At 38.5% G+C, this 13,511-nt stretch overlaps 1 protein-coding gene and 1 pseudogene across 5 annotated transcripts in view; both read left to right on the top strand.

Annotated features, from left to right (window-relative positions):
• Positions 1–13,511, top strand: part of APP (amyloid beta precursor protein) — a 261,228-nt gene that overhangs the window by 214,084 nt on the left and 33,633 nt on the right. The gene's annotated exons all lie outside the window — the stretch shown is intronic.
• On the top strand, positions 1,706–1,803 carry LOC134365447 (U6 spliceosomal RNA; annotated as a pseudogene).

Here is a 13,511-nt window from a genome sequence, read left to right as displayed (position 1 = left end):
GCCGACGAAGCCTAAGGCAGGATCTCCCATCCCAAGCACTGCTGGTTTCTGTGATGAACCATTGCGTTTTTGAAGTTATTTTCTTAAGTCACCAGCTCTTATGTATGGTCCTGTAATTTGAAACAAAATCAAAAAATAAACCCTAACTCAAATGATTGGGGAGTGAAGTCAGACTACAGCGGTGGCTGCCCAACTACTTCCTGGCATGCAGCACTAGAGCAGATGTGTCCTGGTTTTTTCGTAGAGTCTTGAGAACAACCAATGATTTTACTGGAACAAGCGCTGGTTATTCTGTTTTTCACAAGCAGCTGCCTTCAAGGTCCATTTAAAAAAAGAGGCGAAAAAAGGTGTAGTGATGTTTGCCACCTTCAATATGGAGATGAATCCAAATTGAGATTAGTTTTGAAATGTGTTTCCACAAAGACTAACCGGTAATGAGATGAATTTGTTTGCATTGAGACAGAGTTTGGAAGGAGTGCTAATTTTAATTTGCCTCTTGCTGTTCAACTCAGAAACAAATTTTGTAACCTATTTCCTGAGTAAGCTCCATTATTCTTTTGTAACAGTTCTCCTGTTATACACACTATGTACTGCTTTAGAAAGTAAATCGTAGAAGGCGAAGTATAATATCAAAATAGTTGATCAGTCTGTAAACCTATTACAAATGATGAGACGTGTCTAGAGGAATGTTGACTTGGTATGCACCAAAACACTGTAAAGCGTCTTTATAAGTGGTCAGAGGGCCAAGGCCAGGCTGTTACTTACTTTCAGACAGATAGGTTGACCTAAGACAGTGGATTTAAAATAGCTTATTTAATGTGTTTAACTTTTTATAATTGTTATTCGTTTACCTGTGCTCATGAAAGCGTGAGTTAAATCTTATTTCTTTGAAACAGCAATTGGAAACTACATGTCTCTGTATCTTTGCTTTTGGTTTGGAGTACGTTTAGATGAGTCTGCCCATCCCCTGAGAAGCAGATATCCAGGTGTGGTTGTATGTTTTCAGCTTCCTGTAGAGTATAGAACTTGGTGTAACTGCTTGTTAGGCCAGTGGAGACCAGAGACATGCTCATCTGAGTGAAGGAATGAAGGGCAGCTGCAGGTTTCATGCCTCTCAGAAGCAATAGCCTGAGCCAGCCTGGCCTTGGCACATTGCTCATTCCCTCTCTTTCAGAGTCTATAATAATGAACTGAAGCTCTGAGGCTTTAGCAAGTTTCTATTGAAGTTTGCCAAGTTATACAGAAATTTCCTAGGGCGTGAGCAGTAGAGAGCTGGGAGTGTAAAGGGGGGAACATATCATATTAATTTGATTATGCTTATTAGCAGTTAATGTTTTTATTTAGGAAATTCTAGAAGCAAACGGAATTTCACATTCTGAGAAATGTGGGGTTTTTTGCTTTGGGGGGTTTTTTTAAGAGAGAGACTTGTTTGAAATTCTAAATTACTCTTTTTTGAAAACCTACCTTCATTTTATTGATGGCTACTGAGCCTTGAAAGAATGACTATGGGATGTGAAACTTTAATAGTTATTATTTTAAGTAGTTATAGTTTTCCAATATCAAATAGCTTTTGTCAAATAAAAAGAAAACTAACTTCATCATTGCCACTGAGATATCACTAGGTGAACAAGTTTGTTGTTGGTCACCAGTCTAATAATTTGTAAGGGAGCCTTAAAGGGTTTCAAATGTATACATATGACACTTGGCTCAGCAGCTCGTGCTAAAATTGGAATGAGAAAGAGAAGATTTGCATGGCGCCTGCGCAAGGATGACACACAAATGCGTGCAGTGTGACCTATCTTTTGATTCCACTTCTCTGAGGTTTCTGAATTCGAGTAGTAAATTCACAGAGACAGAAAGTAGAATGGTGGTTGCCAGGGGCTGGAAGGGAGGGGCGTATGGGGAGCTACTGTTTAATGGCTATGGCATTTCAGTTTGGGAAGATGACAAAGTTCCATTGGGAAGATGATGGTGGTGATGATTGCACAACATTGTGAATGTATTTAGTGCCACTGACCTGTTCACTTAAAAATGGTTAAAATGGTAAGATTTATAGTATATATATTTTACCACGATAAAAATGTATATGTATGTATATTCATATCATTTGCCATGGTAAACAGAAAGGAGGTCTAAGAATTAATCAAAGACATAAGATCTTCAATAAACATTTATTAAATGCCTCCTATGTTCCAAATTCTGTGCTCAGTGCCAGATATGTCACAAGTATAGGGCACAATCTTTTTTACTCAGATAATTTAGAATTTGCTTGGGGAGACTTTGGATAGACAGAGTTAAGAAAGGCTGTACTCATAAGGGCAGGCGGTGTTGATCGCTGTGTCTCATAGTTAGGTAGTCTCATCTGACAGTTGCCCTTTACTTCTACCATCTCTTACTGAAGAGTATTATTAGAGAAGGAAAGAACCTTAGTTTTCAACTGGTTTAGCCACATCATTTAATAGACTCAGAGAAGCTGTGTGATATGCCCAAGGTCACACATCTGGTTAATGAGACCAAAGGCCTAATCTATTCCAGTGTTTCTGTATCCAATGGTATTTACTTACTGCTAGTGCAGTAAATGGTATGGATAGAAGAAATGTCCCTCTTTTAGCAGTTGTGAGTCACTAATAAGATGCTTCTCAAGCTCAAAGACTCAACACTTTGCAATATGTAAGTCAGTGTTAAGGTATATAAACAGGATATAAATATCAGCTACATTGTGCATTTTGCAGGATTTTTGTGTTTTATTGGTATTCACTATTTGCTTAGAAATCATATGCCAACACATGAAACAACAGCAAACATACCTTCTTCCATGTGATTACTGCCATTAGGTTTTTCTATGTAGGACAAGCAAAAATTTCTCTAAAAGCGTAAAGTAATGATCCTCAGCCAGGTCTTCACCATTTGCAAGGGATCAGACATAAAGGGTTTAGCTCTGAGAATGTTAATGGCTGGAGCCTGTTGGCAGGTGGCATGTTAGTGACATGTTGCTGCCAGCTGTTGAATTGTGCATATCAGGAGGTGTCGTCCAAACCAGAGGAGGGAGTTGTTCCATGGTTGTGGAGGTGTAGTTCATTTGCTGCTGCTCAGATGTATTTAGAAAATAGAATAAAAGAGGAAGGAAAATATTTCAATGAAAGATTTTATGTATGTTTTTTCTAAGTTTATATTATTACTCTGTTCTCTTCTTTTTTATCATAGACATTGCTTTTCTCTCATGGTCTCTCTTTTCATGTCTCACTTGATCCTCAAAATAACACTGGCTGGGCAAAGCAAATAGTATTTCCCTCTATTCTCCTTCAAGAGTCTGACTTCCTAGGCAACTGATCTTACATCCACAGCCCTGGATGCTTTTTTTTGTGCTATTCCATCTGCCTAGAGTGGCCTTCCCCAATCTTGGCCTATCAAGAATCCTATTCATCTTTCAAAACCCCACCACTAATGTCACCTCCCCCTTTAAATCTTTAATTAGCATAAAGTGTCTGTCCTCTGCTCACATGGTTCATATATTACATGTATCTGGTATTGCTTTGATGTGTACATGTCAACTAATTGCCACTTATAATTGTATGCTCTTTGAGAGTATGAATCAAATCTCATGTGCATTTGCCTGAAACAAATTATTAAGTATAAGGTAAGTATTGCAAATACCTATGCCCAAGAAGTACTTCAGAGCAGTGGTTCTCAAAGTGTGGTCCTTGGACTGGCAGCATCAGCACCACCTGGGAACTTGTTAGAATTGCACATGCCCTGATCTCACCCCTTACCTCCTGAACAGCAGCACTGGGGTGGAGCTTAGCAGACTGTTTAACAAGCTGTCCAGCTGACTCTGATATGAAAAGTTAATAAATAGGCGAGGATCCATTCTAGCACCCTAGTAAGCCTGTTAGATTTACCTACACAAGGTACTTCAAAAGGTTCATGGAAAAGTAGAATTAAAAGACATGATGAATCTTTCCACGAACTTTTTGAAGTACCCTCCTACTATTACCTTCTAAATCTACATGATAGAAATTATATGCCACAGATACACTTAAGGTGAATAAAACCCAAATGAATGATATGTTTGATTAATTCATAAAATGCAAACAGCTCCAGTTCACAGAAAAAGATATAAATGTTGAGTAGCCAGATGAAAACATGTACAACTTCTCATGATTAAATAACACAAATCAAAGCATAACTTTTTTGAAATTATCAAATTGGTAATTTTTAAAATCTTTCATAACCCTATCATGACAAGGATAAGTGAAAAGGAATTTTCATCAATTATTGGTCAGTATATGAGCATAACCTTTTTATGGGACTATTTGACTCTATCTAATAAATTTAAATGTGTGCAGTCTTTTCTAGTTTAGCACCATATTTCTGCAGATACACTGACATGCCTGAGGAGGGGCAGCACTTCTGCTTGTCACTTGACGTCCCTTAGTACTGTGTATATTTTTTTCATAAGCATTATTACGTTTAAAATAACTATAAAGAAAGGACATATAAGCAACAGGCTCGGCTTCCCCTTCTCAGATTCTCCTTTAGTTTCTCTCTGTTACTTGAGGGTTCAGTATCCTTAAGATTACAGAGAAATTGCAATATGTAATGCTTGCTGAAAATGCTCGATTTCAAGAAACTTAGATGGGACTGGTTGAAGCCATCAGCCTAAATAATCAATAAAAGCTTTAGACAGTCTCTCTTATTTTTCCAAATTTTATATTCTACTGTTACCTTAGAGCTCTCAATTTCTGTGTGATTCTGATAAAAAGGAAGAACATACTTCCTAATAAGCTGTTTGCTGTCCTTCCCTCCTGTTTATTAGAGTAGTTGATGTCAGTCAAAGCAAGTTCTAGAAATTCTTGGGCAATTTTTGGAGCAAACCAACCAAATTTGAGTGTTCTGAGGATATTAACAATAACAGGTATAGCCCCTCAATTTTCTGCTAAGACTCAACCTAAACAGTTTTCAAACCACTGTTGACAATGGCAGTTATCATGAGAAAAACTGAAAAAAGGAGGCTATTTCAAGAAAAGGGGTAATAGTTGGGGCTGGAGGAAGGATCTCTGTAATACAGCGGTTAGGCCCTGCCAGAAGGTGCTTAGAATGTGTAGGCTAAATCTCTGCTTCATTCTCTTCTGCTTTTGGCAGAAAACCAGTATTTTGACACTTGAGTGCTTTCTTTCCATCTTGAGAGAGACGCCTGTTATACCAGGAGTGTGAGGTACCTCCTTCAGGTAGAGGATGGAAAAGTAAGGCAAGACTATCTGTGGATTACTGAAACAGTCATTAACCAAAAAAAATAAAAAACAGGCCTAATTAGCTTGTCTTTTGATTCACATGGCATCCATCTAGAAGTCAAATATTGTATGAAAATGTGAGAAAGGCTTTGCTTTCTAGATCTCTTTGATGTGAAATGAAGAGCTGGATTCCATCCCACCTTTGGTAAGGACCTGCATCCCTTCTGCTGCCAGAAGCTCTTCAAGGGAACATGAAAGTGCAATTAAACCCTCAGTTTTCAGATTAAGGATCTTGGGTGATTAAGTGGCTCGATCAAAGTCAGAGACTGTGAATGTACTAAAATGGTCAAGGACCAAGGAGTTCCTTATGGCTTGCCAAAATGCCCTTCAGATATTGGAATGGGTCTTTAAATACCTAGAATGTGAAAAAATGAAATGCTTTTTCTTTAGAGAAAAATAGGCATGTTAGAGCAGAACTGAGAGCCCTCTGTGCAAGTCTGAGTCTGGGTGTTTACTGTCATGTAAGGCCTTTTTCATCTGGGCTTGAGGGTCTCGGAACCCACTAATGGGGGAGACTAATGTCAACTGACTCCAGACATAGCTGGAGCTTTCTTTACTGCCCTGTGTGATTTCTGCACTTTTGTGCCATCAGCCAGTGGACAGAGAAGAGTTTTTGGCATTTGTCGGTGTCTTTGATTTGGTTGCTGTAAGTCCTCGCATGTGAAAGGCTCATTCAGAAGTCTTCTGGGAGAAAGTTCATTCCCCAGGGAAATGGTCACACTTGAAGTCACTGTTACTCAGTCTGTACTTGGGGCCAAGTGAAGCACAGTAATATGGAGGAGTTTTTGTTAAAAATACCAGTTGTTGGGCCCCATCTCAGACCAACAGATATCTGTACCTTTCTTATCTCCCCAGGTGATTCTTAAACATTCAGAAGTTTTAAAACTCATGTTTATAGGCAATAGCAAAAATATAAGGATTCTTGGAAACTTAGGTTCTATTTATATTTCATTTGAACATAGACAAATGGTAGACGTTGTCATCAAAAACTAATATGAGGTATATACTGATAAATTAGCCATGTGAATTTCTAGCAGTATTTATTTCCAAAATAGTTATTGTATAAACTATTACAGTGAAGCGTTATTAACCTTGAAGTTCAAATACATGGAGGGTTTATTTAGGTGAGACGGCCTCAATGGCTGTGTTTTGTTTATCCAAGTTAAGGCTTCTCATTAGCTATGAAAAGGAATTGGCATATACTGCTTATTAATTTTGATTAACTGTATCTAAAGGGAATCAACAATAAAAGCACAGGGTAGGCTTCAGTCACAAAATATCCCCTTTCATAACTTTTATTTGCTGTTTCAAAAATTGTAAGCCTGCTACTCTATATACCAGAACATTTTCCTCCCTCTTTAGATTCTTCACTTTCCTTCATCAGTACTGGCATTTTACTTAAATTATCCATTTAGGCTCTCTTCAAATCTGAAGTGATATTATTTTAATAAAGGATGAAAAGGAAAATTGATAAAATACGCCTGGAGTTGTCAGCATTGTAAATGACAGATGGTGAAAGCATAATCTTGGAGGATTGTCAGAGAACCTAGTGTTAGCTCAAGAAGTGTGTGTCTTCTTAGAGAAGTGACAAAAAAATTACTAAGATAAGACATGTTGAGTGCCAACTCCAGGTGCCAATCCTGAGAGGCAACTCCCTCTGTTAAGCAATAGTATTTGTATTTTGGGGGTTATGCAGGGAGCAAATTAAACTCTTTTGCTTCTTAATATATTTCCTGTAGTGATTTGGGATGGAAATCATATGCATCTCCTCTTTTGTTCCCTCAAAGCAAAAAGATCACATAATTGGAATTGTCCCAGACATGTGAGAAAGTTGTCATTTGGATTTTTCCCTCCACCTGCAGGAAAGCATGATAGCAGAGGGAGAGCCACGGGGACCTTTCTTGTCAACTGGTTATAAAATGTAAGGAAAGAGAAAAGCTCCAAAGCTCAAGCACACTTTCATATCCCGAACTCAGTCACATCTGAAATAGATCAACTCCTTGTCATTTCCATTAAAAGGGCAGTACAGGAAATTCCTTGCATTTCTCTGTTGAGCCATGGGTGTAATTTACACGGTTCTTCTCATCTTCAGCTCTTACCTTTTCAAAAAAAAAAAGAAGAAGAAGAAGAAGAAAAACAATCCCTAGAAAAAGGTGTTCTGCCCTTGCTCTTTCTGTGGTCTGGCAGTGACTAGGTAGGTGCATTAGTCTGCTAGAGCTGCAAGAACAAAGTACCACAGACCAAATGGCCTAAACAACAGAAATTTATTTTTTCACAGTTCTGAAGGTTGGAAGTCCAAGGTGCCAACAGGGAGGCCTCTCCTTGATTTACAAAAGGTCACCTTCTGGGTGTTTCCTCAGATGGCCTTTCTTGTAGAGAAACGGAGATCTTTAGTGTCTCTTTCTCTTCTAATAAGGACACCTGTCCTATTGGATTAAGGCCCACCCTTATGACATTATTTGACATTAATGACCTCCTTAAAGGCCCTATCTCCAAATAGTCACATTGACAGTTAAGGCTTCAAAATAGGAATTCTTCGGGACACAGTTCAGTCCATAACAGCTGACTAAATCATGCTTTTGGATAGATGCAGTGTACTTCCTCTCTGTCATTCCTCATCCTCTATCTATTTAGTGCACATGGGTTCTTTATCCTAAAACAAAGTCAGAGGAGGCCATAAAAGGTCGTTTTTCCTCCTTCTGCTTTCCAAGTCCTCAAAACCAGGTTTTCCTTGGCAGCCTTCACTTTGCCTCTCTGAACTTCCGATCCAAGACCTCCTTGGTATAGAAAGAGCATACACTTGGCATGGAGGGATTTGAGGAATTTTTAAAATTTATTTTTAATTAGTGTGTCCACATTCTTATCTTTGCCTCTGAGTGACTAAAGCCAGGCATTCACAGTGTTAAAGCATGAGGACAGACTACAGAGTATAACAAAGTATAACTCACAAATGCATAACCAAGTATCAGTATGTTTTCTCATGTCTTAAGCCAAATACTGTCACAAATAACATACATGTGGCTCCTAATCACCCATTTCATAAAATATTCTTTTCCAATCATCCACATTTCATACAAGAATAAAAGTGAAACTTTTAGACTGCTAGAGAATTTGTTAAGACCCAATTTGTCAAATGTGAACCTTAAATTGAAATTGATACGCTGAATTTTATAGAATCTCTCCAGCTGTCCCAACTTCACTAAATTTAGTTGCTGAACAGATACAACAGCAGGCTCTGTTCTGGCATTAGAGACGGTGCTGTTTTCATCACCCTGGAGTTAATAAAACCTGAAACCTGCCAGGCATTTGCCATGTGTTTTGCTGCCAGGGACAGCTCAGCTCTGGCTTCTCAGAGAGGAAATGACATAACCTCTGTGTTTACAGAGTGTTTGAAACTAAAGCCATTTCGCTTCCTTGCTGAGCTTAAGGGCCGATGCTAGCATCCAAAATTCCCAGGGCCTTAACAGGACGTGCTGCCATTGATCATCAAGAAAGGGACGTGGATGCCTTCCCTGTGGAAGGGTGTTGGGAGAGAAGAACAGAGCTGAAACTAAGGAGCCTTTAGTCTCCGCTGAAACGCTGTCTGGTGTTCAGAGGACGAACATCTGCAGTAAGGGGACTAGATTAGACAGTGAGGTTATAGGCTCCATATTCTTCTCCTCAGTCTACCTAATCCCGGCCTCGAGTAAAGGGCTCACTAAGAAACCACATTCTTCTCCAGTGTGTTTATTATAGCCAGAAATAGTTGTCTTACCAGCAAATAGTTAATATTTGTTTCCATAGGCAGTGTATTCATTTCCTGGGGCCGTCAGAACCAATTACCACAAACTGGGTGGCCTGAACGAACAGAAACATTCATCATTCTGGAGGCTAGAAGTCCAGAAGCCAGGTGTTGGCAGGGCCACGCTTTCTCTGAAGGCTCTAGTGGAGAACCTGTTCCTTCCTTTCTCTTGTTTCTGGTGCCATGGACAGTCCTTCGTGTTCCTCGGGATTGTGTAGATGTGCCACTCCAGTCTCCACTTCTGTCTTCACATGCTGTCACTTGCCCGTATGTCTCTGTATCTGTGTGTCTTCTCTAATATGATCAAGGGCCCCTCCTACTCCATATTGGATCAAGGACCCACCCTACTCCAATATGTCCTTATCTTAGCTTGGTTACACCTGCAAAGACTGTTTCCAAGTAAGGTCATGTTCACTGATATCCAGGGTTAGAACCTCAACATATATTTTGGGAGAATAATTCAATGCGTAATAGGCAGTCTTGTTTTTTTCTTTCCCTTGGCTTCTAAGAATCCGAAATACTGTCCACAGTTCTTTCTCAGACACTATCAAATTTAAGTCAAAGAATTACATGTCTTGAGTTTATGACCTTTTCATTTTTTAAAAAAATTAATTTCCATATTTAATTGGTACCAAACTGTGAAAAGCTTTAAATGCTTTGCATTTGTTTGAGGCTGATTAATGAGTAAATTTGTAAACTGTGGCTGTTTTAATTAGCCAGGGTTAATTAATGTTTACCACACTTGGAAGATAAAAAGACATGTATAAATGCACAGTAATGTGAATCATTTTTTAATTTGTTGTTGAAGCTTAAGGTATATTCAAATAAGGATTGCTTGCATCATACTTTAAAAAAAAAACAGGATATTGGAGCACTATAGTAATTAGCATACAGGGCTCTAAATTTTGAGGTATATTAATTACACGTTACAGAGAATGATTATGCTTTTCATATGGTATATTTAGAGAAAGGTAGTACATATTTTAGTCTGTGTAGAAAAGAAAGAGCAGAAATCTCTGAGACTAAATCCAATAGCTCTTTATATAGTGTGTCAAATTTGACTTAAAATCTGTTTTTCGTTTTTGGTTTTCAGTTTTTCAGAGCAGGGTGGAGGTGAGGAAAGGTTAGCTGTGGTGACATGAAAATAACATTTTAAAGTAACTTTTTCTTTTTTAATTTTCTAGTTTTTTATTCATTAGCTATTCATCTTTTTTTATTGAAGCATAGTTGATTGTACATATCTGTGGGGTACTAAAGTAACTTTTTTAAAGAAAAGAAGTTGCTAGAATTGTATGTGAATTTTCAACAAAGCACCAAGAACTTGGTTGAGGTCTTGTGCTGGCACCGGGAAGTGTGGAGATTAGAAACAGTTTGGAGAGATTGGAGCGTGACCCCCACATGAGGCCAGAAGCTGTACCTTTTGTAAAGCAGTTGCCCCAGGCAGCAAAATGAGTTCTCCATTCTTGGTGAGCCAGTGGCAGTGGGATGGTTCTCCATTATGTTGAGTGAACACACCTTGTAGCACCAGATTTGTGGTTGCTTGGATAACTAAAGCAGAGCCAGCTTCGATGATACCACATCCATTTCACTTCACCATTGCCTGCAAGGAAGGCATGTCTAAAGTCAAATTAGCAAAAAGGTTGAGTCTACTTTATTTTTCATCTCCTACACAATTTTTTCCTTGGTTCCTTGCAGAAGAAAAACAAAATGAAGTTGTTTTTTATTATCATCTCAAGGACTCATCTCAGCAAGGATATGGCACTTCATTGTGGGTGGAACAGTTCACTATCTAGCAGAATTCAATGTCAAATAAGTCCATTTGGGGGAATCTAATGTGGACATTTTTCCCCAAAACACCTGCAAGATTCTGCTAGTATTGGGAAAATTCCCATTTTCATTCTGATGCTTCCCTGTGAGCTGTTTGATGAAAGACTTGAGCTCTGGGCCCATATTTCAGGTGGCTCCAGCACATCTCCACTATAATATCCTGGAATATTGCAAACTCAGCATGTCTAAATAGGACCTGTATTTCTCCCCCATCTTTGCTCTTCCTGTAGACTAAACTCAGGTCAAGAATTAGAATATTACCCACCACCTCAAAAGCATGTCTGCTCTGTCCCAGTCACACCCTCCTTCTCTACCCACCCCCCACCCCACTCTCACACCACCAAAGTACCCACTGTTCTTCCTTGTGCCACTTCCTGGTTTTATCACTGTCACGTGCACCCTTGCCTACTAGCTATCCTTTTGTCCATTTCTTAATTTTAATTTTTTTTTTTAATTTCAACTGACACATAATAGTTGTACGTATTTATGGGATACTGTGTGATATTAGCCCTATTTTCCTGCCCTTGTCTTGTGTAGCTGAAGGTACAGGTTGGAGCTAAAATCTGGTCTACATGCAGCTGGCCAAGCCATATGCCCTGTATGTGATACACTCCCCAAAGAAAGCATCATGAGGGCTAGGAAGGGCCTGGCCTTCATCAGAAGTCCAGGTGATGTTTTAATCTCTCTACTTGCTCTCTCTGAATTGGTTCAGAGCTCAGGTAGAGAAAAGAGAACACTATGGATTGGTACCCAGAACACCCCAATCCCAACAATGGAGACTCCAGGAGACTGTGAACTCAGATTGCATTCAGTCATCAGCATGACTTTTCCTTTATAAAAATGAAAACTATCATTTGAGTATTTAAAAGAATTTTTTTTTTTTCTCACGCTACTTTTTTGTCCTTACTAAAAGCCTTAACAGGCTGGCCAGTTAGCTCAGTTGGGTAGAACATGGGCTAAATAATACCAACGTCCTGGGTTCAATCCCTGTGGCCAGCCACAAAAATAAATAAATCAGAAAAAGACAAAAACCGAAAAAGAAAAATGGGCAAAGAATAAAAATAAATAAATAAAAGCATGAACAGTTTTAAGAAATGGAATGTGGTACTGTTCCAGAAATGGCAAAACTCGCAATTCATTTTTTCAGTCTTCTGTATGTCTAAGAACTTATTTAGAAGTAAAAACAAACAAAAGAACTGTACCAATTATACAGAACAACGTTCCAGAAAATTGACAGATAAGCACTGTGGAATGAAACTGGAGAAGAATTCCTTCCTTATGATTTCATGTCTTTGTGTCCTCAATAATCCTAATTCCAAGGACCCTAATAATCCTAATAAAATTGAAAAATAAGTACTGCGGAATGAAACTGGGGGAGAATTCCTTATGATACCATCTCTCTATGCCCTCAAATCTAATAATCCTAATTCCAAGGACCATCTTTGCACTTTAGTAACTTCAACCAGTTTATTCTCATTGGCCACAGTCATAAAAGTTAACTAATAAAGTGATGGTAAGAACAGATGAAATAATCAATTCTGTGAAGGGTAAAACCATTAAAAAAATAAAACAGTCTTCTTGGTTATCTCTGGTGGCGGGATTGTGAATGAATTATTGTTCCTTTTTTCTACGTATTTTGCACTGAGTTTATGTTACTCTTGTAATTAGTACCAACTGGTTACAATTTTTTTAATAAAGGAGGAATCACAGTAAAATCATAGCTTATGCTACAGAGGTTAGGCTCTTAAAGACAGGTTTGAAGAGAGAATTACACATAATAATCATTTTGAATATCCTTTAACGTAACCATAAATGTGCACGTTTCTCAACTAGCCCAGGACAGCTGGTTTTTCTTCTGGCAATGTGAAGAGACAAGTGTTTCTGGGTTGAAGACCATATGAAATGATTGACTTAGACTTAAAAGCATATGAGGCATAAAAATCACATTCATTTTTATTTTTGTTTGCAGAGGGTGTGTAGTTTGTATCTGCCTACACTAATGGTCAGATGATGCAATTTCACAATAAATTGATCAAAGGAAAACATCCAGATATGAATAGGTTAAAGCTGACAATGCCTACAGTACTAAAATTTTTACTTTAATATACTCTCATCTCAAGCTTACGGAAAATTTCCAAAAATATTATGTACAGTTTCTTTTTTTGAAGGTAGTTGCAGACATAATGACCCTGTACACTTAAATTCTTAACTATGTGTTTTCCTTGTGTGTGTGTGTGTGTGTGTGTGTGTGTGTGTATATACATGAGGGTATTTCAGAAACTTTGGGGAAAAATGGAATTGAAAGATAATACCAATCTTTCTGTGAACTTGTTGAAGTGCCCTCATCTACACATAAGTGCGTATATAGATATATATATACATTTAATACATATGTGTGAATGAGAGAATTATATAACCTTAACACAGTATTCTTTCAGAGGTTTTTTTTTTTTTTTTTGTCTTTTTGTGACCGGCCGCACCGCGCTCAGCCAGTGAGCACACCGGCCATCCTTATATAGGATCCGAACCCGTGGTGGGAGCACTGCTGCGCTCCCAGCGCCGCACTCTCCCGAGTGCGCCACAGGCTCGGCCCTCAGAGGTTATTTCTAAAG

The sequence above is a fragment of the Cynocephalus volans genome, chromosome 1, assembly GCF_027409185.1.
Source record: "Cynocephalus volans isolate mCynVol1 chromosome 1, mCynVol1.pri, whole genome shotgun sequence".
Lineage (NCBI taxonomy): Eukaryota > Metazoa > Chordata > Mammalia > Dermoptera > Cynocephalidae > Cynocephalus > Cynocephalus volans.
The sequence above is the reverse complement of the archived record's forward strand: the minus strand, read 5'-3'. Positions and strand labels throughout refer to the sequence as shown.